We start from the raw sequence: 25,425 nt of genomic DNA on the forward strand, positions 1-25,425 counted from the left end.
ATTGGCTGGCCAACCCCGTGACAGAATAGACTAGTGGGTGACATTGATTGAGATCTGCCCGCTGTGTGTATACAATCACCCGGCTATTGTCTAATATCAGGGGACAAAATGTGCCAGCATTCATATCAGACTAAGGGAAAATGGCCGCCGGAGGAGGGACAGGCGAGCTACAACAAAATGGAGGAGGGAGATCTAATCCACTGCTATGTGATGTGTATAACTGCGAGAACCTAGATATCAGACTAAGGGAAAATGGCCGCCGGATGAGGGACAGGCGGGCTACAACAAAATGGAGGAGCGAGATCTAATCCACTGCAATGTGATGTGTATAACTGCGAGAACATTGATATCAGACTAAGGGAAAAGGGGATTTGCGGGCTACAACAAAATGGAGGACAAATATCTAATCCACTGCACTGTAATGCGATAACTTGATGGCTTTCCCTGTTTTATGCTATTCAGCGTTTTTTGGACCAGCACCATCTAGTGTCTGCTCTCTATACTGCACCCTCTGTATGAATCTGTCTGGTGTCACTGTCTGTTTGGCGTCACTTCCTGTCCTGGGAACACTTTCCTCCTTTCAGCCATTTTAGATCAGCTTCTAGAACAGTGGTTCTCAACCTTTCTAATGCCGCCACCCCTTAATACAGTTCCTCATGTTGTGGTGACCCCCAACCATAATATTATTTTCGTTGCTACTTCATAACTGTAATTTTGCAGTGGGAGGAGTAGTGCCACGTCATTGGTGTCAGTGGGAGGAATAGTGCCACGTCATTGGTGTCAGTGGGAGGAATAGTGCCCCATCATAGGTGTCAGTGGGAGGAATAGTGCCCCATCATAGGTGTCAGTGGGGGGAATAGTGCCCATCATTGGTGTCAGTGGGAGGAATAGCGCCCCATCATTGGTGTCAGTGGGAGGAATAGTGCCCCATCATAGGTGTCAGTGGGAGCAATAGTGCCCCATCATAGGTGTCAGTGGGGGGAATAGTGCCCATCATTGGTGTCAGTGGGAGGAATAGTGCCCCGTCATTGGTGTCAGTGGGAGGAATAGTGCCCCGTCATTGGTGTCAGTGGGAGGAATAGTGCCCCGTCATTGGTGTCAGTGGGAGGAATAGTGCCCCGTCATTGGTGTCAGTGGGAGGAATAGTGCCCTGTCATTGGTGTCAGTGGGAGAAATAGTGCCACGTCATTGGTGTCAGTGGGAGGAATAGTGCCCCGTCATAGGTGTCAGTGGGGGGAATAGTGCCCCATCATTGGTGTCAGTGGGGGGAATAGTGCCCCATCATAGGTGTAAGTGGGGGGAATAGTGCCCCATCATAGGTGTCAGTGGGAGGAATAGTGTCCCATCATTGGTGTCAGTGGGAGGAATAGTGTCCCATCATTGGTATCAGTGGAAGGAATAGTGCCCCATCATTGGTGTCAGTGGGAGAAATAGTGCCACGTCATTGGTGTCAGTGGGAGGAATAGTGCCCCGTCATAGGTGTCAGTGGGGGGAATAGTGCCCCATCATTGGTGTCAGTGGGGGGAATAGTGCCCCATCATAGGTGTAAGTGGGGGGAATAGTGCCCCATCATAGGTGTCAGTGGGAGGAATAGTGTCCCATCATTGGTGTCAGTGGGAGGAATAGTGTCCCATCATTGGTATCAGTGGAAGGAATAGTGCCCCATCATTGGTGTCAGTGGGAGGAATAGTGCCCCATTATTGGTGTCAGTGGGAGGAATAGTGCCCCATCATTGGTGTCAGTGGGAGGAATAGTGCCCCATCATTGGTGTCAGTGGGAGGAATAGTGCCCCATCATTGGTATCAGTGGGAGGAATAGTGCCCCATCATTGGTGTCAGTGGGAGGAATAGTGCCCCATCGTTGGTATCAGGGGGAGGAATAATGCCCCAATGTTGGTGTCAGTGGGAGGAATAGTGCCCCATCGTTGGTGTCAGTGGGAGGAATAGTGCCCCATCGTTGGTGTCAGTGGGGGAGGAATAGTGCCCCATCATTGGTATCAGTGGGAGGAATAGTGCCCCATCATTGGTGTCAGTGAAAGGAATAGTGCCCCATCGTTGGTGTCAGTGGGGGAGGAATAGTGCCCCATCGTTGGTGTCAGTGGGGGGAGGAATAGTGCCCCATCGTTGGTGTCAGTGGGGGGAGGAATAGTGCCCCATCGTTGGTGTCAGTGGGGGGAGGAATAGTGCCCCATTGTTGGTGTCAGTGGGGGGAGGAATCGTGCCTCATCGTTCGTGTCGGTGGGGGGAGGAATAGTGACTCATCGTTGGTGTCAGTGGGAGGAATAGTGTCCCATCACTGATGTCAATGGGAGGAATAGTGCCCCATCATTGGTATCAGTAGTAGGAATAATGCCCCATCATTGGTGTCAGTGGGAGGAATAGTGCCCCATCATTGGTGTCAGTGGGAGGAATAGTGCCCCATCATTGGTGTCAGTGGGAGGAATAGTGCCCTATCATTGGTGTCAGTGGGAGGAATAGTGCCCCATCATAGGTGTCAGTGGGAGGAATAGTTCCCCATCATAGGTGTCAGTGGGGGGAATAGTGCCCATCATTGGTGTCAGTGGGAGGAATAGTGCCCCGTCATTGGTGTCAGTGGGAGGAATAGTGCCCCATCATTGGTGTCAGTGGGAGGAATAGTGCCCTATCATTGGTGTCAGTGGGAGGAATAGTGCCCCATCATAGGTGTCAGTGGGAGGAATAGTTCCCCATCATAGGTGTCAGTGGGGGGAATAGTGCCCATCATTGGTGTCAGTGGGAGGAATAGTGCCCCGTCATTGGTGTCAGTGGGAGGAATAGTGCCCCGTCATTGGTGTCAGTGGGAGGAATAGTGCCCCGTCATTGGTGTCAGTGGGAGAAATAGTGCCACGTCATTGGTGTCAGTGGGAGGAATAGTGCCCGTCATAGGTGTCAGTGGGGGGAATAGTGCCCCATCATTGGTGTCAGTGGGGGGAATAGTGCCTCATCATAGGTGTAAGTGGGGGGAATAGTGCCCCATCATAGGTGTCAGTGGAAGGAATAGTGCCCCATCAGTGGTGTCAGTGGGAGGAATAGTGCCCCATCATTGGTGTCAGTGGGAGGAATAGTGCCCCATCATTGGTGTCAGTGGGAGGAATAGTGCCCCATCATTGGTGTCAGTGGGGGGAATAGTGCCCCATCATTGGTGTCAGTGGGAGGAAAAGTGTCCCATCACTGGTGTCAGTGGGAGGAATAGTGCCCCATCATTGGTATCCGTGGGAGGAATAGTGCCCCATCATTGGTATCAGTGGGAGGAATAGCACCCCCATCACTGGTGTCAGTGGGAGGAATAGTGCCCCATCGTTGGTATCAGGGGGAGGATTAATGCCCCAATGTTGGTGTCAGTGGGAGGAATAGTGCCCCATCGTTGGTGTCAGTGGGAGGAATAGTGCCCCATCATTGGTGTCAGTGGGAGGAATAGTGCCCCATCATTGGTGTCAGTGGGAGGAATAGTGCCCCATCATTGGTGTCAGTGGGGGGAATAGTGCCCCATCACTGGTGTCAGTGGGAGGAATAGTGCCCCATCATTGGTATCAGTGGGAGGAATAGTGCCCCATCATTGGTATCAGTGGGAGGAATAGTGCCCCATCACTGGTGTCAGTGGGAGGAATAGTGCCCCATCGTTGGTATCAGGGGGAGGAATAATGCCCCAATGTTGGTGTCAGTGGGAGGAATAGTGCCCCATCGTTGGTGTCAGTGGGAGGAATAGTGCCCCATCGTTGGTGTCAGTGGGGGAGGAATAGTGCCCCATCATTGGTATCAGTGGGAGGAATAGTGCCCCATCATTGGTGTCAGTGGGAGGAATAGTGCCCCATCGTTGGTGTCAGTGGGGGAGGAATAGTGCCCCATCGTTGGTGTCAGTGGGGGAGGAATAGTGCCCCATCGTTGGTGTCAGTGGGGGGAGGAATAGTGCCCCATCGTTGGTGTCAGTGGGGGGAGGAATAGTGCCCCATCGTTGGTGTCAGTGGGGGGAGGAATAGTGCCCCATCGTTGGTGTCAGTGGGGGGAGGAATAGTGCCCCATCGTTGGTGTCAGTGGGGGGAGGAATCGTGCCTCATCGTTGGTGTCAGTGGGGGGAGGAATCGTGCCTCATCGTTGGTGTCAGTGGGAGGAATAGTGCCCCATCGTTGGTGTCAGTGGGGGGAGGAATAGTGCCCCATCGTTGGTGTCAGTGGGGGGAGGAATAGTGCCCCATCGTTGGTGTCAGTGGGGGAGGAATAGTGCCTCATCGTTGGTGTCAGTGGGGGGAGGAATAGTGCCCCATCATTGGTAGTAGTGAATCCAATGATGGGGCACTATTCCTCCCACTGACACCAATGATACTTACCTTGCTGACCCCTGCTCCAGCCTGGGCTCGCTCCCTCCCTCTCCCATGGTACAGACACTTACCTGTCAGATGTCTTCCTTCTCCGGCCGCTCTCCTCCTCTATCACCCGCTCGATCTTCGCGGTGCCGCTCGGCTCCTCCTCTCCAAGCTCCACCTCCTCGCCGGTGATTGGCCGCCTGTGTGCCTCTCCTGAGCTACAGTTCCGGCGGCCAATCACTGGCGAGGATCTCGAGGGTGTGTCCAGATGACAGGGGCGGCATGTCATCCCGCCCACACCTGGAGACGGATAGAGCAGCGGTGTCTCGGTTCCTAAGGCCATCGGAAATATGTGTTTTCCGATGGTCTTAGGCGACTCCTGTGAAAGTGTTGTTCGACCCCAAAGGGGTCGCGACCCCCAGGTTGAGAACCGCTGTTCTAGAAGGTCCTGTGATTGTCGGTCTCCATCCTGAACACACGGCCACCATAGGGCCAGCATGGGATCTTCTCCATGTCAGAGCACACGGGTAAGTCAGGTGGATCTCCTATTCCTGGTCCCGGCTCCTGTCCCTGCTATAGACGGACCAATCATCTGTGACCGAACCTTCCTCCTCGTCATCGATGATCTGGGTGTATTATTATTATTTATTCCAGGTACTTATATAGCGCCATCAGTTTACATCTATATTGTACATTCCTTGACCCCGTCCCCACACAACTCCTCCGGTCACCCCCCTCCTCCATCCTACGCTCCCTCACCCACATCTTCAATCTCTCCCTCTACTGGCACATTCCCCTCCCCCCTAAAGCATGTGCACATCACTCCCATACTCAACCCTCCCTGGACCCCACCGACCTGAACAACCTCAGACCCATCTCCCTGCTGCCATTTACTTCCAAGCTCCTTGAGCACTTAGTCTACAATCGTCTGAGCGCCCACCTCACTGACAACAACCTCCTCGATCCCCTACAGTCCGGCTTCTGTCCCCTACACTCCACCGAACCCGCCCTACACTCCACCGAACCGCCCTACACTCCACCGAACCCGCCCTACACTCCACCGAACCGGCCCTACACTCCACCGAACCCGCCCTACACTCCACCAAAACCGCCCTACACTCCACCGGACCCGCCCTACACTCCACCGAAACCGCCCTACACTCCACCGGACCCGCCCTACACTCCACCGAAACCGCCCTACACTCCACCGAACCCGCCCTACACTCCACCGAACCCGCCCTACACTCCACCGAACCCGCTCTACACTCCACCGGACCCGCCCTACACTCCACCGAACCCGCCCTACACTCCACCGAACCCGCCCTACACTCCACCGAACCCGCCCTACACTCCACCAAAACCGCCCTACACTCCACCGAAACCGCCCTACACTCCACCGAACCCGCCCTACACTTCTCCGAACCCGCCCTACACTCCACCGAACCCGCCCTACACTCCACCAAACCCGCCCTACACTCCTCCGAACCCGCCCTACACTCCACCGAACCCGCCCTACACTCCACCAAAACCGCCCTACACTCCACCGGACCCGCCCTACACTCCACCGAAACTGCCTTACTCAAATCACCAACGACCTGCTAACCACTAAAGCTAATGGCCACCACTCAGTCCTCCTACTCCTCGACCTCTCCGCGGCCTTCCACACCGTCAACCACCCTCTTCTCATTAACCCCTCGCCTACCAGGCACTTATACCCCCTTATTTACCAGGCCAATTTTCAGCTTTCAGCGCTGCCGCAATTTGATTGACAATTGCGCGGTCATGCAACATTGTACCCATATGAAATTTTGATCATTTTTTTCTCACAAATAGAGCTTTCTTTCGGTGGTATTTAATCGCCACTGCGCATTTTATTTTTTGCGCTATAAATAAAAAAAGTGCAAAAAATTTGAAAAAAAAAAGTTTCTTTGTTTCTATTATAAAATTTTTCAAACAGGTAATTTTTCTCCTTCACTGATGTGCGTTGATGAGGCAGCACTGATGGGCACTGATAGGCAGCACTAAAGGGCACTGATAGGCAGTACTAATGAGGTGGCACGGATAGGCGGCACTAATATGCAGCACTGATAGGTGACACTGATGATGGGTACTGACAGACGGCACTGACTGGCATCACTGCTGGGCACTGACTGGTGGCACTGACTGGCAGCACTGCTGGGCTGCACTGGTGGGTGGGCACTGGTGGGTGGGCACAGGTGGGTGGCACTGGTGGGCACAGGTGGGTGGGCACAGGTGGGTGGCACTGCTGGGCACAGGTAGGTGGCACTTCTGGACACAGGTGGGTGCACTGCTGGGCACAGGTGGGTGATCTGCTGGGCACAGGTGGGCGAAACTAGTGGGCGCACTGCTGGAAACAGGTGGGCGGAACTTGCGGGTGCCACTGCTGGGCACCGATCATCAGGGCACTGATCATCAGTGCCCTGATGATCGGTGCCGATCCTCGTTCTGACAACTGCCGGTTCTCGGCAGTACTTTCCTCACGATCTGACAGCGTGAGGAAAGTGCAGCCAAGAACCGGCACTTGCATTTCCCTGTGATCAGCGTGTCATTGGACACCGCTGATCATTTGGTAAAAGGCCGCTGTGATTGGCCTTTTACCACATCACGTGATCAGCTGTGTCCGTAGGAGATCGCCGGGTGCGCGCCCCCTGGGGCGCGCAGGAGAGCGCGTTCTGGGCGGACGTCATATGACGTCCACTCAGAACTGGCCGGCCGCAGTGCAGCCGTCATTCGGCTATCTGCGGTCGGTAACAAGTTAATAAACTGCACTCCCTTGGCATCAGAGACTCCGCCCTCTCCTGGTTCTCCTATCTATCCCAGCGCTCCTTCAGCGTTACCTATAACACTACCATCTCCCCCTCTCTGTTGGGGTCCCTCAAGGCTCTGTCCTCGGGCCCCATCTACACCTCCTCCCTTGGCAAACTGATACACTCCCACGGCTTCAACTATCACCTCTATGCCCATGGTACACAAATCTACCTCTCCACCCCTCACCCCTTCAGTCTCTGCCCGTATCACCCACCTACTGAACGACATATCAAACTGGATGTTGCTCCATTTCCTCAAATTGAACCTTTCCAAAACTGAGCTCCTGATTTTCCCCCCAGCCCATACCCCCCTCCCCCATACTCTCCATCATGACTAACAACGCCACCATCAGTCCCACCACGCAAGCCAAAGTCCTGGGTGTCACCCTGGACTCAAACCTGTCCTTCCAACCCCATGTCCAATCATTGGCAAACTCATGCAGGCTCCACCTCCGCAACATCTCCAAAATACGTTCATTCCTCACCCCAGACACTACTAAACTACTCGTTCCCTCCCTTATTATCTCACGTCTGGACTACTGCAACTCCCTCCTCACCGGCCTCCCTCATCACAGACTATCCCCGCTTCAGTCTATCCTGAACTCAGCGACCAGACTCATCCACCTCACCAACCGCTCCGCTTCTGCCACCCCCCTCTGTCATTCCCTCCACTGACCTCCACTCAGTGTCCTCAACCCCTCTCTGTCATTCCCCCACTGACCTCCACTCAGTGTCCTCCACCCCCCTCTGTCATTCCCTCCACTGGCCTCTACCCCCCTCTGTCATTCCCTCCACTGGCCTCCACTCAGTGTCCTCCACCCCCCTCTGTCATTCCCTCCACTGGCCTCTACCCCCCTCTGTCATTCCCTCCACTGGCCTCCACTCAGTGTCCTCCACCCCCCTCTGTCATTCCCTCCACTGGCCTCTACCCCCCTCTGTCATTCCCTCCACTGACCTCCATTCAGTGTCTTCCACCCCCCTCTGTCATTCCCTCCACTGGCTCCTGATTGCCCAACGCATCAAATTCAAACTACTAACATTGACATAGAAAGCCATTCATAACTCCGCCCCAAACTACCTCACAGACCTGACACACAAATACCACCCAACCCGTACTCTTCGCTCCTCACAAGACCTCCTACTTTCTAGCTCCCTGGTCTCCACCTCCCACGCCCGACTGCAGGACTTCTCCAGGACCTCCCCCATCCTCTGGAACTCCCTACCCCAATCCATCAGACTGTCACCTACCTTCCTCACCTTTAGGCGCACCCTGAAAACCCATCTCTTCAGGGAAGCCTACCCCACCCTCACCTAACTGCCGATCTCCTCCACTCCTCCTACCACTCCATCCCCCACAGCCACTTCCTCCTGTACCACTATCCCCTCCCTCCTAGATTGTAAGCTCCCAGGATCAGGGCCCTCGCACCCCTCGTGTATTGTATTGTTACTGTATTGTCTCATGTTCTGTCCCCACTATAATGTACAGCGCTGAGCAAACCTTCTGCCGCCATATAAATCCTGTATTATAATAATAATAATAATAATTCCCATCAGTCCCCGCCCCCGAGGAGCGTACAATCTAAGGGCCCTAACTCACATTCATACATACACATACTAGGGACAACTTAGGAGACAATTCACCTCCCAGCATGTCTTTGTAGTGTAGGAGGAAACTGGAGTACCTGGACGAAACCTACGCAAGCACAGGGAGAACATGCAAACTCCAGGCAGGTGGTGCCATGGTTGGGATTTGAACCAACAACCCGAGTACTGCCAGGTCGAAGTGCTAACCACTCAGCCACTGTGCTGCCCCGTGCTGTATATATCTCAGCATCTACTTCTCAGTGTTGGTTTCCTCCTCATTGCCGGCCATTAAATGGGCCTCAGAATGGCTCCGGTATTCCCTCCTAGGAAGGACATTCAGGTCGATCTCCCACCATGTTCCTCCGATGTGTCCGAGACAGAATAACAGGAGAGACTCCAGGTATGTATGGGAGAGGGGTGAGATGCTGGGAGGGATATGTATGGGGGAGGGGTGAGAAGCTGGGAGGGATATGTATGGGGGAGGGGTGAGATGCTGGGAGGGATATGTATGGGGGAGGGGTGAGAAGCTGGGAGGGATGTGAATGGGGGGAGAGGGGAGAAGATGGGGATTATTGTATATGGGGAGGGGTGAGAAGCTGGGAGGGATGTGTATGGGGGAGGGGTGAGAAGTTGGGAAGGGATGCAAATGGTGGAGGGGTGAGAAGTTGGGGAGGGCTTTTGGGTGCGGGACCCATGGAACCCAGCTCACTTTTGAGAGGTGGGGAGACCCCTGTCTCAGCACCCATATCCCTCTTATGTGTAAGTCACCCTGTGCCTGTTAGGGGTGCAGGGTGAGATGTCCTGATATTGTGTAGACATGTATAGGTGGGGTGGGGGGTTGTTCATTGTTTAATGCCATGTGGTTGCATCTCATTCTTCTATTGTTTGTCTGGCTTGGGAGCAAACTATTATGGGATGTATGTGTTTGTGTGTATTGGTTGGTGGGGGGTGTCTCCAGCAGCCCTCCCTCCTGATGGGACTGTCTGCTGGTGTGAAGTTTGAAAACCTGTGTGTCTCTTGTTACTAAATGTAGATTGCCCCGCCCTGTGTCATTATGCAGGGAGGGGGGATTGTCCCCTGAGTGTAAATATCTTGTATCTGTGTTCAAATAATGTAGTCTACCTCCTGGTTTACTTCAGGACTGGTGTCTAGTCTTGTATGGTCGGCTGTGGTGTCTGTGGTTGGTGTTCGGAGGGGGAAGCAGTATTCTAATGGAAGTACTCAAGCACAGTCTGGGGTCAGTTCCGTTACAGCTGTGTATGGGGTAGGGGCAAGAAGCTAAGGAAGATATGTATGGGGGAGGGGTGAGAAGCTGGGGAGAGATGTGTATGGGGGAGGGGTGTGAAGCTCAGAAGGGATGTGTATGGGGGAGGGGGTGAGAAGCTGGGAAGGGATATATATGGGGAAGTGGTGAAAAGTTGGGAGAGGATATGTATGAGGGAGGTTTGAGAAGGTTGGGGGGATGTGTATAGGGGAGAAGTTAGAAGCTTGGGAGGGATGTATATGGGGGAGGAGTGAGAAGTTGAGAAGGGATGTGTATGGGGGAGGGGTATGTGTGGTGGAGGGATGACAAGTTGGGGACGGGTATGTGTGGGGGAGGACTTAGAAGCCAGGGACGGATATGTGTGGGGGAGGGGTGATAAGCCAGGGACGGGTACGTATGGGGGAGGGGTGAGAAGTCGGGGATGGGTATGTATGGGGGAGGGGTGTGAAGCCATGGACAGGTATGTATGGGGGAGAGGTGTGAAGCTGGGGACGGGTATGTATGGGGGAGGGGTGTGAAGCCGGGGACGGGTATGTATGGGGGAGCGTTGAGAAGCCGGGGACGGGTATGTATGGGGGAGGGGTGAGAAGCCAGGGACGGGCATGTATGGGGGGAGGGGTGTGAAGCCGTGGATGGGTATGTATGGAGGAGGGGTGTGAAGCCGGGGACGGGTATGTATGGGGGAGGGGCGTGAAGCCAGGGACGGGTATGTATGGGGGAGGGGTGAGAAGCCGGGGACGGGTATGTTTGGGGGAGGGGTGAGAAGCCGGGGACGGGTATGTATGGGGGAGGGGTGAGAAGCCGGGGACGGGTATGTGTGGGTGTTCTGTCTCTCCAATCTAAGCATTGATAGTGTGATCTCTGTAACTTACAGTTGTGATGAGATGGTGATAACTTCATCCTCAGTTGGATACCACAGTCAGTGACTCCATCGATAAGACATCTTGTAGATCTTGTGAAGTTTCTTCCATAAACTGAGAGAATCTTACAACAATGAACATTCGATCGGTCAAAAGATCATAATGTTTCTGCTTCTTGCCATGAGGCTAGAACTGCAATGCATTTCTGGGAAAGGGGGAGGGGCTATCTATACAACATTAAACCAAATAAACTTTAGTTCAAGTCCAATATAAATAATGAAGATTCTTTCCGGGAACATCTGCAAAACAAGAGGGAAGGGAAGAACAAAGGAAAACAATGCAAACATTCAGCATAATACTTGCAGATGTTGGTGTGGAAAGTCCAGGCTGAGACATGGAAATCCATATTCAGAGGAGAAGGCAGCAACATGCACCTTCCTTCTTACCTCCCTGTAATTCAGGTGGATGACTTGTCTTCCTCTTTGGTTTCTTTATAGGCCTGAAGTAAAGGTGTGCAGAACCTTCTTTCATGACTCTAACTTCTACCTTGCGTACCTTTCCATCGTTACTTGGCATAGTCTTTGTAATCAGAGCCATGGGCCAATGGTTACCATGGGAATCTGTCTCCTTCAAAAGAACTACGTCTCCCACTTGTAGATTGGGTTTGCTAGTTTGCCATTTATTACGACTTTGAAGGGTAGAAAGGGACTCCATCTTCCAGCGATTCCAGAACACATTAGCAGGATGTTGAACCCGTCACCATTGATGCTTGTAAATGTTGGGGTAATCAAGTTCCTCTGTGGGAATAGTGGCTACCCCAGTTTTTTGGGTAAGAAGAGTGGCTGGAGTGAGCAACACTGGGAACTCGGGATCTGAGGACACAGGGACCAATGGCCTTGCATTGATTATAGCGCACACTTCTGCAAGAAGAGTGACTAAGATTTCATGAGTAAATTGAGACGTTTTCTGGTCCAGTAGCATAGAGTCCAGGATCTTTCTTGCAACTCCAATCATGCGTTCCCAAGAGCCTCCCATGTGAGGAATGAGGTGGGTTGAGTTCCCATTTACACTTATTGCCACTCAAGAAGATCTCTATCTTTTCTGCTGCTGTAAAATGAGTCCCACAGTCAGATCTCAGGGACTTTACAGGTCCTCGTACAGAAACAAATCTTCTGAAAGCATTAATGATACAAGAAGAGTCCATTGATTCTATCACATCAATGTGCACTGCACCAATGCTCAAGCAAGTGAACAGCACAGCCCATCGCTTATTGTTAGCAACTCCGCCACGAGTTCTGCGTGTAACAACAGTCCAGGGGCCACATATGTCCATGCCAACATTAGTAAATGGTGCTTCAGTGCTTAATCAATCAGCTGGCAACTCTGCCATTTGTTGTTGTAGGTGCTTCCTGTGACGGGAGTGACTTTGGGTGGGGGCCCATGGAACACAGCTCATGTTGGAGGAGTAGGGAGATCCCTGTCTCAGCTCCCCATATCCCTGCTATGTGTAAGTCACCCTGTGCCTGTTAGGGGTACAGGGTGGAATGTCCTAGTATTGTGTAGACATGTATAGGTGGGGTGTGGGGGTTGTTCATTGTTTACTGCCATGTGGTGTATCCCATTGTTCTATTGTGTGTCTGGCTTGGGAGCAAACTATTATGGGATGTATTTGTTTGTGTATTGGCTTGGTGGGGGGGTGTCTTCTGATGTGTCTCTGGTTTCTAGATGTGGTTTGCCCCGCCCTGTGTCCATATGCAGGGAGGTGGGTTGTTCCCTTGAATGTTTATATCTTGTGTCTGTGTTAAAATAAAGCAGTCTATTTCCTGGCTTTACTTTGAGTGGTATCTAGGGGCGGGGTTGTGGACGGCTTTGTATGCTGTGGTTAGTATTTAGAATTTTATAGGTTGGGTTAGTGGAAGCCAGTGGAGGGATTGGCACAGAGGGGTGGAGGCCAGTGGAGGGATTGGCAGAGAGGGGTGGAGGATGCTGAGCTGAGGTCAGGGAGGGGATTGGCAGAGAGGGGCGGAGGTCAGTGAAGGGATTGGCAGAGGGGCGGAGGACACTGAGTGGAGGTCAGTGAAGGGATTGGCAGAGAGAGGAGAGGACGCTGAGTGGAGGTCAGTGGAGGGATTGGCAGAGAGCGGTGGAGGACACTGAATGGAGGCCAGTGGAGGGATTGGCAGAGAGGGGTGGAGGGTGTATATGGGAAGGTAGATTATCTGTGGGGTCTGGGTTTATATGGAGGAGGTATTTGCGTATGGGGAAGGTAGGTTATCTGTGGGATCTGGTTTTGTTTTAGGGAGGTAGGTGATCTGGGTGTATGTTGTAGGTAGGTGATCTGGGTGTATGTATGGGAGAGGTAGGTGATATGTGGGATCTGGGTGTATGTTGTAGGTAGATGATCTGGGTGTATGTATGGGAGAGGTAGGTGATCTGTGGGATCTGGGTATATGTTGTAGGTAGGTGATCTGGGTGTATGTTGTAGGTAGATGATCTGGGTGTATGTATGGGAGAGGTAGGTGATCTGTGGGATCTGGGTGTATGTTGTAGGTAGATGATCTTGGTTTATGTTGTAGGTAGATGATCTGAGTGTATGTATGGGAGAGGTAGGTGATATGTGGGATCTGGGTATATATAGGGGAGGTTGGTGATCTCTGGGATTTGGATGTATAAAAAGAGGTAGGTGATATATGGGATTTGTGTATGTATGGGGTAGGTAGGTGATCTGTGGGATCTTGGTATATATGGGGGAGGTAGGTGATCTGTTGGATCTGGGTATATATGGGGATGTAGGTGATCTGTGGGATCTGGGTGTATATGGGGTAGGTAGGTGATCTGTGTGATCTGTGGGATCAGGGTGTATATGGGGAGGTAGGTGATATGTGGGATCTGGGTGTATATGGGGGAGGTAGGTGATCTGGATGTATATGGGGGAGGTAGCTGATCTGAGGGATCTGGGTTTATATGGGGAGGTAGGTGACCTGTGTGATCTGTCTGTATATGGGGGAGGTAGGGGATCTGAGTGCACATGGGGGATGTAGATGATCTATGGGAACTGGGAGTGTATGGGAGAGGTAAGTGATCAGCGGGATCTTTGTGTATATGGGGGAGGTAGGTGATCTGTGGCATCTGCATGTATATGGGGCAGGAAGGTGATCTGTGGGATATGTGAGTGCAGGGGAGGTAGGTGATCTGTGGGATCTGGGTGTATATGGGGAAGGTAGGTGATCTGTGGGATCTGGGTGTATATGGGGTAGGTAGGTGATCAGCGGGATCTTTTTGTATATGGGGGAGGTAGGTGATCTGTGGGATCTGGGTGTATATGGGGAAGGTAGGTGATCTTTGGGATATGGGGGAGGTAGGTGATCTGTGGGATCAGGGTATACAGGTGAAACTCGAAAAATTAGAATCTGGTGCATTCATTGATTTATTTCAGTGCAGCAACTTAAAAGGTGACACTAATATATGAGACTCATTCCATGCAAAGCAAGATAGTTCCAGCCGTGATTTGTCATCATTGTGATGATTATGGCTTACAGCTCATGAAAACCCCAAATCCACAATCTCAGAAAATGAGAATATTCCATGCAATCAATAAAACACGGATTGTACATAGAACAATATCAGACCTCTGAAAAGTAGAAGCTGCATATGTACTCAGTACTTGGTTTGGGCCCCTTTTGCAGCAATTACTGCCTCAATGCGGCGTGGCATGGAAGCTATCAGCCTGTGGCACTGCTGAGGTGTTATGGAAGACCAGGATGCTTCAATAGCGGCCTTCAGCTCTTCTGCATTGTTCGGTCTCATGTCTCTCATCTTTCTCTTGGAAATGCCCCATAGATTCTCTATGGGGTTCAGGTCAGGCGAGTTTGCTGGCCAATCAAGCACAGTAATCCCATGGTCATTGAACCAGGTTTTGGTGCTTTTGGCAGTGTGGGCGGTGCCGAGTCCTGCTGGAAAATGAAGTCAGCATCCCCATAAAGCTCGTCTGTGGAAGGAAGCATGAAGTGCTCCAAAATCTCCTGGTAGACGGCTGCGGTGACCCTGGACTTAATGAAGCACAGAGGACCAACACCAGCAGATGACATGACTCCCCAAATCAACACAGACTGTGGAAACTTCACACTGGACTTCAAGCATCTTGCAGTGTGTGCCTCTCCATTCTTCCTCCATACTCGGGGTCCTTGGGCCTCTCCATTCTTCCTCTATACTCGGGGTCCTTGCGCCTCTCCATTCTTCCTCCATACTCGGGGTCCTTGGGCCTCTCCATTCTTCCTCTATACTCGGGGTCCTTGCGCTTCTCCATTCTTCCTCCATGCTCGGGGTCCTTGGGCCTCTCCATTCTTCCTCCATACTCGGGGTCCTTGGGCCTCTCCATTCTTCCTCCATGCTCGGGGTCCTTGGGCCTCTCCATTCTTCCTCCATACTCGGGGTCCTTGGGCCTCTCCATTCTTCCTCCATGCTCGGGGTCCTTGGGCCTCTCCATTCTTCCTCCATACTCGGGGTCCTTGGGCCTCTCCATTCTTCCTCCATACTCGGGGTCCTTGTGCCTCTCCATTCTTCCTCCATACTCGGGGTCCTTGTGCCTCTCCATTATTCCCCCATACTCTGGGTTCTTGGGCCTCTCCATTCTTCCTCCATACTCGGGGTCCTTGGGCCTCTCCATTCTTCCTCCATACACGGGGTCCTTGGGCCTCTCCATTCTTCCTCCATACTCGGGGTCCTTGGGCCTCTCCATTCTTCCTCCATATTCGGGGTCCTTGGGCCTCTCCATTCTTCCTCCATACTCGGGGTCCTTGGGCCTCTCCATTCTTCCTCCATACTCGGGGACCTTGGGCCTCTCCATTCTTCCTCTATACTCTGGGTCCTTGGGCCTCTCCATTCTTCCTCCATACTCGGGGTCCTTGTGCCTCTCCATTCTTCCTCCATACTTGGGGTCCTTGGGCCTCTCCATTCTTCCTCTATACTCGGGGTCCTTGGGCCTCTCCATTCTTCCTCCATACTCGGGGTCCTTGGGCCTCTCCATTCTTTCTCCATACTCGGGGTCCTTGGGCCTCTCCATTCTTCCTCCATACTCGGGGTCCTTGGGCCTCTCCATTCTTCCTCCATACTCGGGGTCCTTGGGCCTCTCCATTCTTTCTCCATACTCGGGGTCCTTGGGCCTCTCCATTCTTCCTACATACACGGGGTCCTTGTGCCTTTCCATTCTTCGTCCATACTCGGGGTCCTTGGGCCTCTCCATTCTTCCTCCATACTCGGGGTCCTTGGGCCTCTCCATTCTTCCTCCATACTCGGGGTCCTTGGTTTCAAAATGAGATGCAAAAGTTGCTCTCATCAGAAAAGAGGACTTTGGACCACTGATCAATATACCAGGTCTGTTTTTCTTTAGCCCAGGTAAGACGCTTCTGTCATTGTTTGTTGTTCAGGAGTGGCTTGACAAGAGGAATACGACATTTGAAGTTCATGTCCAGGATCCGTCTGTGTGTGGTGGCTCTTGATGCACTGACTCTAGCCTCAGTCCACTCCTTGTGAAAGTCCCCAACACTTTTGATTGGCCTTTTCCTGACAATCCTCTCCAGGCTGCGGTCATCCCTGCTGCTTGTGCACCTTTTTCTTCCACACTTTTCCCTTCTACATAACTTTCTATTAATGTGCTTTGATACAGCACTTTGGGAACATCCAACTTCTTCTGCAATTCCCTTTTGAGGCTTTCCCTCCTTATGGAGGGTGTCAGTGATGGTGTCTTTCCCATGATTGTGATTCCTACTGAACCAGACTGAGAGACCATTTAAAGGCTCAGGAACCCTTTGCAGGTGTTATGGCTTAATTATCTGATTAGAGTGGGACACTTTGAGCCGAGAATATTCCACCTTTTCGCAAAATTCTCATTATATGAGATTGTGGATTTGGGGTTTTCATGAGCTGTAAGCCATAATCATCACAATGATGACAAATCACGGCTTGAACTATCTTGCTTTGCATGTAATGAGTCTATCTCATATATTCGTTTCACCTTTTCAGTTGCTGCACTGAAATAAATGAAATTTTGAACCATATTCTAATTTTTCGAGTTTCAACTGTATACTCCACAATTCTCCCATGTGGACACCTCGTAAGTGGTTCTCCAGTATAGACTCCCAGTTTGGGGAACTCATTTAGAAGAAGCCGTCAGCTAGAATCACACTCACTACTCTACAGTATGGTGAAGACCAAAGAGGCCTAGCAATACCAAATGTTAGACTTTATATTATAGCTGCCCAACTTCAACATCTTACCAGGTGGGACTTAGTAGACGCATTAGATCCCATCCATCGGTTGCTACTTCCATCAGATACAGATTTCACATCACTCTCACACTTGTTAATGGACTTCAGATGACACCAGTGGGAAAGGCATGATCTCTCATATTTATTCCAGTCTTTTGACTCTAAGAGAGAGTGGTGGGAGGTGATTGTGACCTCCATACCTCTCATCTCTCTGCCCTCTTCACAGAAACTCAGTCATTTCTTTTGCATAGATCATTCAGGACTCCAGCTCAATTGTTCAGCTAGGACAGGAGGGATTTCCCCTTAATACCCCAATTGTAGTGTTGATGTCGGGGATTTGATACACATGTTTTGGAGATGTCCAAAATTATTCAAAAAGTGGAACAATATGACCAGTATTATAATGTTGGTGTTCAATATTCCTTGGGTGTGCCTCTTGGTCTCTTTACTTTATGGAAGAAGACAGTACAGTAACAATACAGTTCAGTACAAGAGGGATTAGAGGGCCCTGCTCCTTGGTGCTTACAATCTAGGAGAGAGGGGATAGTGGTACAAGAGGTAATTAGCTGTGGGGGATGGAGTGGTTGGGGGAGTAGGGGATTCCAGTAGTTAGCTGGGGTCGGGGTAGGCTTCCCTGAAGAGATGAGTTTTCAGAGTGTGCCTAAAAGTGAGCAGAGGAGGCTCATAGCCTGATAGCTTGGGGTAGGGAGTTCCAGAGGATGGGTGAAGCCCGTGAGAAATCCTGGAGATGAGCATGGGAGGAGGAGACAAGGGAGCTAGAGAGTAGGAGGTCTTGCGAGGAGTGGAGAGTACGGTTTGGGTGGTATTTAGAGACAAGGTCGGTGATGTAGTTGAGGGCAGTGTTATGAACGGCTTTATACTTCAGTGTTAGTGTTTTCAATTTAATCCGCTGGGCAATTGGAAGCCAGTGGAGGGATTGGCAGAGAGGGGTGGAGGACACTGAGTGGAGGCCAGTGGAGGGATTGGCAGAGAGGTGGCTGATACAGAACGGTTAATAAGGTGAATGAGTCTGGCAGCAGCATTCATGATGAACTGGAGTGGAGATAGTCTGTGATGAGGTCAGCCAGTGAGGAGGGAGTTACAATAGTCAAGTCGTGATATAATAAGGGAGTGAATGAGTTGCTTAGTGGTTTTCGAGGTTAGGAACGAGCATATCTTGGAGATGTTGCGGAGGTGGAGTCTACATGAGTTTGTCAGTGATTGGACCTGGGGCTGAAAGGACAGATTGGAGTCTAAGATGACACCTAGTACCCTGGCGTGAGGGGTGGGACTGATAATCACTAAGCTCTTCTCTGAAGCTCACCTTACCACCTGCCCCCTTGACCCTGTCCCTGTCCCTACACAACTCCTACGATCACCCTCCTCCTCCATCCTACGCTCCCTCACCCACATCTTTAATCTTTCCCTCTCTACTGGCACATTGCCCTCCCCTCTGAAGAATGCGCACATCACTCCCATACTTTAAAAACCCTCCCTGGATCCCTCTGACCTAAACAACCTAAGACCCATCTCCCTGCTGCCATTTACATCCCAACTCCTTGAACGCTTAGTCTATAATCACCGGAGTTCCCACCTCACCGACAACAACCTTCTTGATCCCCTACAATCTGTCTTCCGTCCCCTACACTCCACTGAAACCGCCCTACTCAAACTCACCAATGACCTGCTAGCCTCCAAAGCCAATGGCCACTACTCAGTCCTCCTACTCCTCGACCTCTGCAGCTTTCGACACGGTCAACCACCCCCTCCTCCTCAAAAAACTATACTCTTTTGGCCTCAGAGACTCCGCTCTCTCCTGGCTCTCTTCCTATCTATCACAACGTTCCTTCAGTGTTACCTATAATGCTGCCACCTTCCCCTCTCTGTTGGGGGTCCCCCAAGGTTCTGTCCTTGGGACCCTTCTCTTCTCAATCTACACCTCCTCCCTTGGGTAACTAATACATTCCCACGGCTTCAACTACCATCTCTATGACGATGACACTCAAATATATCTCTCTACTCCCCATTTCACCCCTTCAGTCTCCGCCTGAATCACTAGCCTTCTGAACAACATATCAGACTGGACATATCAGACTCCAATTCCTCAAATTAAACCTTGCCAAAACCGAGCTCCTAGTTTTCCCCCCAGCCCGTGCCCCCCCTGACCTCTTCATCATGACCAACAACATCACCATCAGTCCCACCCCGCAAGCCAGAGTATTAGGTGTCATTCTAGACTCCAATCTGTCTTTCCAGCCCCAGGTCCAATCGCTGACAAATTCATACAGACTCCACCTCTGTAACATCTCCAAAATACGCACGTTCCTAACTCCAGAAACTACAAAGCAACTCATTCACTCCCTTATTATATCACAACTTGACTACTGTAACTCCCTCCTCACCGGCCTACCCCAACACAGGGTATCCCCACTTCAGTCTATCCTGAATTCTGCAGCCAGACTCATCCACTGTGTACTGTCTCCCATTATAATGTACAGAGCTGAGCAAACTGTTGGCGCTATATAAATACTGTATAATAATAGTGTTGTTGATCTTGATGGAGAAGTCGGGTTGGGGGGAATACTAGAAGCTCAGTTTTGGAAAAGTTGAGTTTGAGGAAGTTGAATGACATCCAGTCCGATATGTCACTTAGTAGGCTGGTGATGCGATTGGAGACTGAGGGGGTGAGGTGGGGGGTAGAGAGATAGATTTGTGTGTCATCAGCATAGAGATGGTAGTTGAAGCAGTGGGAGTTTATCAATTGGCCAAGGGAGGAGGTGTAGATGGAGAAGAGGAAGGGTCCGAGGACAGTACCTTGAGAAACCCCGACAGAGAGAAGGAGTGAGGGGGAGGTGGTAGTGTTATAGGTAACACTGAAGGAGCGCTGTGATAGATAGGAGGAGACCCAGGAGAGAGCGGAGTCTCTGAGACCAACTACATTGGAGACCCATACTTGGGGTATGATCCTGTAGACACGGGCCTCATTGATCGGTGTCAGCTATCTATGTATGTACTGGGGGGAGTTACTTGCCGTGTACAGCTGAATTGTTCTAGGCTGTTTCTTCTTTTCTCTGTTCATTTGTTTATAAAAGGTAAAAGTGACACCATAGACAAAGCAAGTTATTGTTCTGTATGATCTGTAACAGTGCCACAACTGCCTATACGTGAGAATGTATGACTCCATTGTCTGGGCTGAATGTCGGGAATACTGTGCGCACTTATAAACTTTATTAATAAAATCTATTTGATTAAAAAAAATACTGTAGATAATGCTGTACATATTCTTTCTATTCATAAGATATATTTAGTAATGAACATTAAAAATAGAAAGCAACTTTATGTAGCCCTTTTATATAGAATTCTTTTTTCTTTCTCTACAGGTGGATTGATGAACCAGGTTTTAGGACATTTTGGTCTTCATGAATACAGCTGAGTCACATGGAAAATAAAACACATGGATGTCTTAATTGACTGAAAGTCTTTACTGCAGTTCACTGGAGGATTCACACGGGATACAAGTCATATCTGTGTTCTAAAAGTCATGGTTTGGATCCTCTTCCACATTGATCCAGCAGGAGAAAAGTAATTTCAGTGTTCTGGAAGTGACAATGGCTTTACAATAAAGTCCAACTAAGTATACATAAGAGGAGTCATTTCAAACTACTTGTTTGGAGATTTTACAATGGAGAGAAAATTTATCACACACCAGAAGGCTTGCAAGGGAGAGAAGCCATATCCTTGTTCTGAATGTGGCAAAACGTTTATAAGCAAGAGTGAGCTTATAGTACACCAAAGAGTTCACACTGGAGAGAAGCCATATCAGTGTTCTGAATGTGATAAAGCTTTTACACGGAAGTCACATCTTATCAGACACCAGATTGTTCACACTGGAGAGAAGCCATATCAGTGTTCTGAATGTGATAAAGCTTTTACTCTGAAGTCATATCTTATCACACACCAGAGCATTCACACTGGAGAAAAGCCATATCAGTGTTCTGAATGTGATAAAGCTTTTACACAGAAGTCACATCTTATCAGACACCAGATTGTTCACACTGGAGAGAAGCCATATCAGTGTTCTGAATGTGATAAAGCTTTTACTCTGAAGTCATATCTTATCACACACCAGAGGATTCACACTGGAGAAAAGCCATATCAGTGTTCTGAATGTGATAAAGCTTTTACTCAGAAGTCAGACCTTATCACACACCAGAGGATTCACACTGGAGAGAAGTCATATCAGTGTTCTGAATGTGATAAAGCTTTTACAGTGAAGTCACATCTTATCACACACCAGAGGATTCACACTGGAGAGAGGCCATATCAGTGTTCTGAATGTGATAAAGCTTTTACACAGAAGTCAGAACTTATCACACACCAAATGATTCACACTGGAGAGAAGTCATATCAGTGTTCTGAATGTGATAAAGCTTTTACAGTGAAGTCAAATCTTATCAGACACCAGATTGTTCACACTGGAGAGAAGCCATATCAGTGTTCTGAATGTGAGAAAGCTTTTACTCTGAAGTCAAATCTTCTCACACACCAGAGGAGTCACACTGGAGAGAAGTCATATCAGTGTTCTGAATGTGATAAAGCTTTTACAGTGAAGTCACATCTTATCAGACACCAGAGGATTCACACTGGAGAGAAGCCATATCAGTGTTCTGAATGTGATAAAGCTTTTACAGTGAAGTCACATCTTATCAGACACCAGAGGATTCACACTGGAGAGAAGCCATATCAGTGTTCTGAATGTGATAAAGCTTTTACAGTGAAGTCACATCTTATCACACACCAGAGGATTCACACTGGAGAGAAGCCATTTTAATGCTCTCAATGTGACAAAACTTTTTCAGTTAATGCTGGTCTAATCTATCACCGGAGGATTCACAAATTTCTGCATTGATTACATTCTGGAATAAAAGGGATATTAAAGAAGTTTCAGGTGTCACAAGTTAGTTTCACATCCCCAATGTCATCCCACAAGCTAGAGAAGAGGGGAAAAGATAAAATGCTACTTTAAAAGAAACTAAAATCTGTGCAAACTGGAATGTAATGATTGGATGAACTGAGTTTAGTGCTTATGTCCATCAATACACAACAAGAAGGGATTTGAATATTTTATCTTTGATCATTTTTTTTTAAGATAAGCATCAATAACTGAACAGCTTCCCTCATGATTCTCATCTTTATCTTTTTTATGGAGCTTTTACTGAACATGCAATGCATTTTCATGATTCACCAACTGAGTTGTGTTTCCAAGCATTTTCTTCATTTCTGGATCCTGAGGTAATACATGACCAACACTACCTCAGTACCAGAGACTAGGATGGGGTCTATTATTTTACCAAATCTCTGAAGCCTCAGTGGGAGAGTCCATTCCAGGTTCTTCTGACTATTGATACATCATCAGCCAGGCTTGAGGTCTCCAGCTAAGCCCAACTTGTCCACTCCTCCCATTACCTGTTCCATCTCCTCTCCCATTATCAATGCCTTCTTTCCACATTTCATATCTCATTGATATTATTATTATTATTAATAATATTATACAGGATTTATATGGCGCCAACAGTTTGCTCAGCGCTTTACAATATAACGAGAGACAATACAGCAACATTACAGTTTAATACAAGAGGGATAGGAGGGCCCTGCTCCTCAGAGCTTACAATCTAGGAGGGAGGAGCTAGTGGTACAAAAGGTAGTAACTGTGGGGGATGGACTGGTAGGAAGAGTAGAAGATTCCATTATTAGCTGAGGGCAGGATAGGCTTCCCTGAAGAGAGAGGTTTTCAGAGATCGCCTAAACGTGAGCAGAGTAGGCAATAGTCTGATAAATTGGGGTAGAGAGTTCAGGAGGATGGGGGAAGCTCTGGAAATGAGCATGGGGGGAGGAGACAAGGGAGCAAGAGAGCAGGGGATCGTGCGAGAAACACAGAGGACGGTTTGGGTGATATTTGGAGACAAGATTGGTGATGTAATTTGGGGCAGAGTTATAAATGACTTTATATGTTATTGTTAATGTTTTGAATTTTATTCATTGGGCAACGTGAAGCCAGTGAAGGGATTGGCAGAGAGGGGTGGAGGACACTGAGTGGAGGCCAGTGGAGGGATTGGCAGAGAGGGGTGTAGTCCAGTGGAGGGATTGGCAGAGAGGGGTGGAGAACACTGAATGGAGGCCAGTGGAGGGATTGGTGGAGGACACTGAATGGAGGCCAGTGGAGGGATTGACAGAGAGGGGTGGAGGGATTGGCAGATAGGGGTGTCTGATACAGAACGGTAAGTAAGGTGGATGATGGCAGCAGCATTCATGATAGACTGAAGAGGGGATAGCCTGCAATGAGGTCGGCCAGTGAGGACAGAGTTACAATAGTCAAGGCAAGATATAACAAGGGAGTGAATAAGTTGCTTAGTGGTTTCCGAGGTTAAGAACGGCCGTATCTTGGAGATGTTGAGGAGGTGAAGTCTACAAGATTTGGACAGTGATTGGATTTGGGGCTGAAAGGACAGATGGGAGTCTAGGATTACACCTAGCACCCTGGCATGAGGGGAGGGACTGATGATTGTGTTATTGATCTTGATGGAGAAGTCAGGGAAGGGGGCACAGGCTGGGGGGAATACTAAGAGCTCAGTTTTGGAAAGATTGAGTTTGAGGAAGTGGAGTGACATCCATGCCGATATGTCGCTTAGTAGGGTAGTAATGCGAGAGGAGACTGAAGGGGTGAGGTGAGGAGGAAAAAGATAGATTTGTGTGTCATCAGGATAGAGATGGTATTTAAAGCCATGGGTGTTTATCAAGTGACCAAGGGAGAAGGTGTAGATGGAGAAGAGTAGGGGTCCAAGGACAGAACCTTGAGGAACCCCTACAGAAATAGGGAGTGGAGAGGAGGAGAAAGAGTTAAAGGTATTGCTGAAGGAGCACTGTGATAGGTAGGAGGAGAACTAGGAGAGAGCAGAGTCTTGGAGGCCAAGAGAGTGGAGTTTTTTGAGGAGGAGGGGATGGTCAACTGTATCAAAAGCTGCAGAGAGGTCATGTAGTAAGAGTAAGGAGCAGTGGCCATTGGTTGGGATGAGTACGGAGTAGTGGCCATTGGTTGGGATGAGTACGGAGTAGTGGCCATTGGTTGGGATGAGTACGGAGTAGTGGCCATTGGTTTAGCAGGTAGTAGATCATTTTGTGAGTTTTAGTAGGGCAGTTTCAGTGGAGTGTACGGGGCGAAAGCCAGACTGTAAAGGTTCAAGAAGGTTGTTGTTGGTGAGGTGGGAGGAGCTCAGGCGATTGTAGACTAAGCGTTCTAAGAGTTTAAAGGTAAAGAAGAGCAGGGGGACGGGTCTTAAGTTGTTCAGGTTGGTGGGGTCCAGGGAGGGCTTTTTAAGTATGGGAGTGATGTGCGCATGCTTTAGAGGGGAGGGGAAGGCACCAGTAGAGATGGAAAGATTGAAGATGTGAGGGAGCATAGGATGGAAGAAGAGGTGACCATTGTAGTTGTGAGGGGACAGGATCCAGGGGGCAGGTGGTGAGACGGGCTTCTGAGAAACCTTGTTTGGCAGCATGGAGGGAGGAATTGTATGTTAAGAAAGCAGATTTATATCGGGTGAATGCTTGGTGAGATTTGGTTTTACGCCACATTCGCTCCAGCACACGACAATGTCATTTAAGATCTCTGGTGTTGTCAATCTGCAAAGGTTGTAATGGGCGGGGCCTGATGCTTCGTGTTGTTAGGGGAGCAAGTGAGTCTAATGCGGATGAAAGTAAACTGTTGTAGACAGCAGTGGCCAGGTCAGGGCAGGACAGGGGAGAGATTCTGTCATAGAGTTGGTCAGTTGCAGAATGGAAGGGTTCAAGTTGTGAAGGTTTCTGCAGGTGATTGCTGATTGGAGGGATAAGTGTTTGAAGATGAGGAGACTGAAGGTGATGAGATTGTGATCATAGAGAGGAAAGGGGGTGTTTGTGAGGTTGTAGGATATCTTCTCATGGGTGACAACCTTTCAGGCAGGTCTGTGTCTGTGACACCAGCTAGAAAGAAGTCTCTGTTCAGTGAGAAAACAACATCCCAAGCTGATGCAGGCCTTCCAATACTGAGTTACTGCTGATTTAGGGGATGTATTCAGCAGTAAAACGTAAGCCCAGCTGGCCACTTGTGTTCCATGTGGTTCTGCCAAATGGGATTCCATCAGGTGAAGATCAGAAATCCTTGTTCCATGTTTTCTCTTTCCAGCTATTACTCCTCTCCATAGACTAATCACACAATACAACTGCCAGAGATCTGAACTTACAAAGTGCTGAGTGTGCGGTCATATTCCTAC

The 25,425-nt window shown here is 49.7% G+C and overlaps 2 pseudogenes; both read left to right on the forward strand.

The window, feature by feature from the left end:
* The window catches only part of LOC149470501 (uncharacterized), a 205,369-nt pseudogene that overhangs the window by 125,704 nt on the left and 54,240 nt on the right, over positions 1–25,425 (forward strand).
* The window catches only part of LOC149470503 (uncharacterized), a 322,485-nt pseudogene continuing 301,816 nt past the window's right edge, over positions 4,757–25,425 (forward strand).

Source organism: Staurois parvus, unplaced genomic scaffold (assembly GCF_062004578.1).
Source record: "Staurois parvus isolate SC_StPar_1 unplaced genomic scaffold, SC_StPar_1.0 ptg000041l, whole genome shotgun sequence".
Classification (NCBI taxonomy): domain Eukaryota; kingdom Metazoa; phylum Chordata; class Amphibia; order Anura; family Ranidae; genus Staurois; species Staurois parvus.